The 6,834-nt window shown below is 38.4% G+C and overlaps 1 pseudogene; it reads left to right on the top strand.

Annotated features, from left to right (window-relative positions):
- The first annotated feature begins 5,962 nt into the window (after positions 1-5,962).
- On the top strand, positions 5,963-6,619 carry LOC123586631 (annotated as a pseudogene).
- Positions 6,620-6,834: the final 215 nt, after the last annotated feature.

The following is a 6,834-nucleotide window of genomic DNA, read 5'->3' as shown; positions in this document are numbered from 1 at the left end:
ATCGATACAGTCTATGTTAATTTGTTATAGCAGCCCAAACTGATTAAGATAGTTCAGATAGAGTTAGGTAAAACCTCAGACCCTTTACAGATTCTGACTTAACTTTATTGAGATATGCATTACATAAAATAAAATAAAATAAAATCATTTTAAATATAGAGTTTGATGAGCACTGTACATGTATACACATCTATAGCCACTATGATAATCATCGTATAGAACATTTCCATTACCCAAAAAAGTTCTATTGTGTCCATTTCCAATCAATCTCCTCCATACCCTCAGATACAGGCAATCACTGATATGTTGCCTAAACTATGGATTGGACTGATATTTCCTAAAATTTCATAATGGATAAAGAAATTGTGGTTTATATACACAATGGAATACTACTTGGCAACAAGAAAGAACGAAATATGGCCTTTTGTAGTAACGTGGATGGAACTGGAGAGTATTATGCTAAGTGAAATACATCATACAGAGAAAGACAGATACCATATGTGTTCACTCTTATGTGGATCCTGAGAAACTTAACAGAAGACCACGGGGGAGGGGAAGGAAAAAAAAAGTTAGAGAGGGAGGGAGCCAAACCATAAGAGACTCTTAAAAACTGAGAATAAACTGAGGGTTGATGGGGGGTGGGAGGGAAGGGAGGGTGGGTGATGGGCATTGAGGAGGGCACCTGTTGGGATGAGCACTGGGTGTTGTATGGAAACCAATTTGACAATAAATTTCATATTTAAAAGAAACAACAAACAAAATAAAAATAAAATTTCATGTAAATGAAATCATGCAGTATATAATTCTGTTTTGGGCTTATTTCATTCGTGATTATTTTCATTAATGATTTCTGAGATCTGGTCATGTCATTGCTTATTATAGGAATGCATCCCTCATATTTACTGATTAGTATTCCGGTGTATGAGTATTCTACAATATGCTTATGCATTCTGCTATTAAGAAATACTCAGGCTGTTTTCCAGTTTGGAGTCACTATGATAAATCTGCTATGAGCAGTTTGCAAGTCTTTGTATGGAAACACATTTTATTTCTCTTGAGTAAGTACATGGGACTGGAACGATTAGGTTGCATGGTAAGTATGTCACTAGCCTTATACAATACTGCCAAACTGTTTTCCAAATTGTACCATTTAACATTCCACCAACAATGTATGAAAATTCCACTTGCTCCACATCCTCTCTAAAACTTGTACTGTTCATCTTCTTAATTTATCCATTCTAATGGCTACATAGGGATGTTTCACATGCTAGATACTGTCCATTTCCATTTGGCACCCATTTCTATACTCTTCTATTCCCCCTAACCCTAAGTGTGATGGGAAACCTAAAGCTGTTTTTCTTAAACTCCCTTTGGCTAGGCTTCTCAATACAGTTTAGGTTCTTTCAGTGAGATTAATCTTAACACATTTGGAAGGTGTCACAGAAGTGGGGACTATCCTCGAACGGTGCAGTTGGACAAGTGGGCTGAGGGAGCAGCTTGATTCCATCATTTTCTCCATCTTACCAGATTCATGGGGATGGGGAAGCTAAGATATCAAGTGGTCAAGAAAGCATCTGGTTCCTGACCTCAGGGTTGCAGCCATAGTAGTGTATGTTCCTGAAATCAGAAACGGAGTGGTGACTTCCTGACTTTTATTTCTGTAGGCAACCAATGATTTTGAAATCACTTAATATTCTTAATACTTTTCTGCTTGGAATGCCTAGAGTACTTTCTGTTACCTGAACTCAGATTGACTCAACAGACATAAAGAAAAAAAAAGTAAAAAAAAAAAAAATGCTTGTGAAATATAGACAGGAGATTTTAAGAGGGAAATGGTTCAGCATTCTGAATTTCTCCATCTTAATTCTCAGAGGGATTGTTTAATATCATGTTATCAATAATTTGTTAACAAAAATCTATCGGCCGTATATTAGCGATGCTGATATTTATTGAGAGTTTACTATGTACCAGGCATTGTAAGAATCAAATCAATGCTTATTACAAACTTAAGTCAGTCATAGTTCAGGCATTATCTTCAATCCATTTTAGCATTTCCTATTCTGTACCAGAGGAGGATTTAAACCCAAGTCTGTCTGAAACAAATTTATACAATTTCACTTCCACCATGTTGCTTCTCAGACAAAATTTGTCACTAACCATACTTTTCTACGTCACTGGGAAAACAGGCACGTATGCTCCCAAATCCTTGGTCTTACCTACAAACTAACTCACTCTGAATTCCTTTCTTCTTTTCAGGGTTGTAATGGAAATCGTCATTTTCTCCTTCTACTTAAGAAAAAAAACCCTATTAGAACTACTATGATCCAGCCATCCCTCTTCTGGGTACATATCCAAAAGAAATGAAATTAGTACCTCAGAGAGATAGCTGCACTTTCACGTTCACTACAGCACTATTCACAATAGCCAAGATTCACAAGCGACCTACATGCTGTTGATGGACAAATGGACAAAGAAACTGTGGTATATACATACAGTCCAATATTATTCAGCCTTAGAAAAGGAGATCCTGCCATATGTAATAATATGGATGAAACCGGAGGATATTATGCTAAGTGAAATAAGACCGACACAAAAAGAAAAATACTGTGTGATATCCCTTTTATATGAAATGTAAAGAAAAAATTGATTCGCAGAAGTTGAGAGTAGAGGGGTAATTACCAGCGGCAGGGAGGTGGGAGAAATAAATAAGAGATGTTGGTCAAAGGATGCAAAAAAGCCGTTTAGTAGGATGAAGAAGTTCTAGAGAGCTAATGTACAGCATGATGACTATTGTTAATACTACTGTATTGAATAAAGAAATTTACCAAGAGTAGATTTTAGATGCTCTCACAAAAAAAAGAGAAAAGAAAAAAGTTAACTGTGAGAGGAGATAGATACGTTAATTAGCTTGATAGAGCATGAATTAGATACATATCATCTCACTCTATACCTATATCAAAACATCATGCTATATACTTTAAATATATAATTTTTACTTACCTACTTACCTAATTTTTACTTACTCCCTATTTACCGTATACGATTAAGTTAAAGATCTCAAACTCAAAACAACAGTGCATAAAATAAAATTGATGTGTGTTTCTTTATTGTGTAACATTCGGATGTAAGAACTCCAGGACAGAAAAGAACTTCACAAAAAGACTGGAACTCAGACTCCTTCCATCCTGCTATTCCACCAGTCTGAGCATATAGCTTTCATTTTAGGGTTGAAGACAACTGCTCAAACTCCAGCCATCTTTTCTACATACTAGCCCACAGGGAAAAGGAAACACTAAAACGTAAAATGGTATCTTCCTCATTCTAAGCATACTTGCTAAAAACTGCACACACCTGTCTGCTTAGAGTCTATTGGTCATAAATTCGCCATCTTTAAGGTGAGGTACAGGAGGTGGAAGGGAGCAGTTAAGAGATCATCTTACCTGCTAAGAGACTCATTCTATAAAATGTATACAAATCCATATAAGGTGTTCAATGACCTGCATCGTATTGATCTCTTCTGTCTCAACTTCTGCCACTACCATCTCCTAGTCTCCCTCACCTCCAGACACTGGACAATGCATTGTTTTACACAACTCTGTGTGTGACACTGAAGGTTCAATCAGATGAGCCGCATTAGAGATAAGGACCATGACCAATAATATTGAATAAAGAACTTAGTATAGGAATTCAATGCTAAGCAGGAGTAGAGGTGGTGGAGAAGTCCACGCAAAACTGTTGTCTCTGAGCTTGAGGATAAGCCTGAAGAAGTATGACTCCCTTGAGCTAGAGGTCAGACAGAAAAGCTGAATATGGAGGGGAAAAAATGAGAAATCAGAACCACCAGGGTGAGAATTTGCACCTGATTCTAGTGCCTCTGCTATCTGCTTCAATATGCTAGGATTGCCCTGCAGGAAAAGCTGACTCCCCTGAGCACAGATCTGCTCACATGCCTGGCTCAGGATTCAGAGAACTTACGGGAGAAAATCCAGCAGGAGAGAAAGGAGCTGTAGGTCTGCATGTTGTCGCTTGCCAACAAAGGAAGCCAACACTGCCACGCGCTCAGCACCCCAGACCAACCTCCAAAACATAAAACACTACCGGTTCTCTCAGGTCTGGCTGCCAAATCACATGCAAATTCATCTTGTTGTCATCCACAATCCAGAACAATGCTGGGAAGGGGATGTTTGGAAAGGTAGTTAGAGCTCAGCTTAATTGGCACAGTATAAATCTGGATGTGTTATTTGGGTCTCATTTTTAAAACATACTTCTTCAAGATTCCTTTCTGTAACTCCTGAGACCAGCCTAACTACTAAAATGTAGCTCTGTAGCACTTCTCTTTTTTTCTTCAGTCATACGTAGTTTTTGTTTGTTTGTTTTTTATTGCTTATATCAGCCCCACAAAATGAAAAAATAAAACTTTTCAGCCTGGAAAAAGGCACATACACGTTTTTCACTGGAAAAAAAAAAGTTCTGAAATAGTGCCTGCGAAGTTAAAGATTTCCTCCATCTTTTCCCCATCTTCTCCCACCTAGAAGAGTTTTTGGCATTTATGGAATTAATTTCATTGAATTATTTCATTTGTACAATTTTAAAAATTAACTCTGGCAGTTTCAATATACACAGAAGTTTTTTTCTTTCCAAAAGGTAACTTCCATGATGGCACACAGTAAAATGGAGGCCAACGTGGTGAGTGGTTGGTGAATCTCACCCAGCCCAAAGGTCTTGGATGTTCGTTACGCAGTAGATTTTCATCTTTCTTCCCACATTTTTACCACATAAATAAATGTTGGAAGCAATGCAGTATTTTCTTTTAAAACAAAATTTTAAGTCCTTTCTGTATTATTTAATAGAACATATAAACAAATACGTCACGGTAATCAGCAAGAAAAATCAGTTGAGTACTCTCTGTCAGGCTGCCTGGCCCCCATTAGCTTTTCTACACCTGTAACAAAAATATCTCTAGTGAAAGGAAACATACAAAGGACGAAAAGTATACTTCTTCCATAAAAATTAAATTTTCAAAGTTGTTCCCAACACACCTGTTTTCTCCCTAGAGAAGTCAGTACTTTGTTGAACTTAATTAGGAGTGAAATGAGTTGTTCGGGCCACAGGATAAAAAGGACCATGGGATTATTTAAAGTATCAAATTTGAAATACAATTTATATTTTTTCAGGAAAAATTTTGTCATATTTTCTGACTTGCATTTCAGAAATGTTTCAATGTATCAAAATATTGGCTGATTTTAAATATTACATGTTAAAAAAGAACTTGCCTCTTTCAACTGTGCCTCTCCTCACACCAAACGTGAACTTGCCCAGTTTTTTCAGGTTGGACACATATTGAACAAAGTGCCTTTATGCTAATTTGAAATCACTCTGTCCTATGCTTAGCAATGAATTAATATCAAGATGGTTTTTCATTTTTGAAAAATGAACTGTGATTTTTTAATAAAAATAAGTCGAGTATTATTTATTATATTTGACAAGCTACTCAGCTAGCTAGGCAACATTTAGTGATGTCCCAGATAAAGATGTAGGTAACATTCTTTAAAAATAGGAGTCCCTGGTGAATTCTTAGGACTCGGCACTGTGTGTGATTGTTAGTTTTGCCTGTACCTCTGAAAAATGGCAAAACATGAATCCGTTCATTAAAAAGCTGTCAGCCAACTGAAATTCAGAAATAGGCTACTAATGGTAATTAATTAAATTCTACTTTTTTTTCTTAGTGTGTTAAGTGCATTGACTCAGTTACAAAAATGAAACCAACAACTTGTTGTTTTTAAGTCAACTAACAAAATGTTGCATCAGGTTTAAGAGAAATCAAAAATTATTTTTAAAAATGTAAACTGAATAAAACATTGAAATATTTATTCTTTCTCAACAGATAGTATCACTTTTAAAATGGGATGGATAAAAGCAGTGCATTCTGCGGTCCCGTGGATCTGTCTCTTGCTTCAACAGCATGTGGATGGAACAGACCCAGAAACGCCCCTTCTACCAGCCTGGACCACCCTCCAACTTTTCTCCCAGTTGCTACCTTCAGAGCCATCTTCTTGGCTACGCTCTATCTCCAGGACATCCAACATCCTATCTTGAGCTTAGCTCCTTATTACCATCAACCCCAAGCTTTCAGATTTGCCAGAATTGTTCCACCAAGGGGAAGGGTGCCGTCAACCCTCTGGTTAACAAGCACCTGCACACCTCTTACCCCTACCTGTCTCAGGCTTCTATTTCTACCACCACAAGGCAGCTCTGGAGTGTGTGGGCCCCTTCTCTTGGCCCTGAGGAGAAGCACAAGCACACTGGAAGTCTCTGGAAGATGCTAGTCCAGTATAGCCTCCACACCCTCTTCCAGGACGTGGAGAAGCCATCCCAAGATGAGTGGTGTAACACCCTGGACACCATGGAAACTTCCCTGGTTCTGGAGAATAACCCAAACCAGGCTCTTTTGGTTCTGCATGCCTTGGGTTCTGCCCCCGCAGACCCCCATCTCTATGACTTCCTGTCGAACCATGTCCTAGAGGAACAGGTGAAACTCATCAAGAAGATGGACAATCCCCTGACTAACCTCTGCAAGCTGGCTGGCCCCCAGCCTGGGCTGGGCGAGCGGCTCCTTTAAAGGCCAACCTTCAAGCACGACTTGGAGCCTTTGAAGCCCAGCAACCTTAGAGGGGCCCCTCTGACATCCCCGAGGTGCGAGGGCTTGGACCTGAGCTTGTCCTGGGAGCTATTCAGCAGCTTTTTAACTAACCTGAAGCGCTCTGGCAGGTTGTGGGCCAAGTGGAAACAATAAATCTTTTTGTAGCCAATCGATAAAATGAAAAATTAAAAAAT

Source organism: Leopardus geoffroyi, chromosome C3, assembly GCF_018350155.1.
Source record: "Leopardus geoffroyi isolate Oge1 chromosome C3, O.geoffroyi_Oge1_pat1.0, whole genome shotgun sequence".
Classification (NCBI taxonomy): domain Eukaryota; kingdom Metazoa; phylum Chordata; class Mammalia; order Carnivora; family Felidae; genus Leopardus; species Leopardus geoffroyi.
The sequence above is the reverse complement of the archived record's forward strand: the minus strand, read 5'-3'. Positions and strand labels throughout refer to the sequence as shown.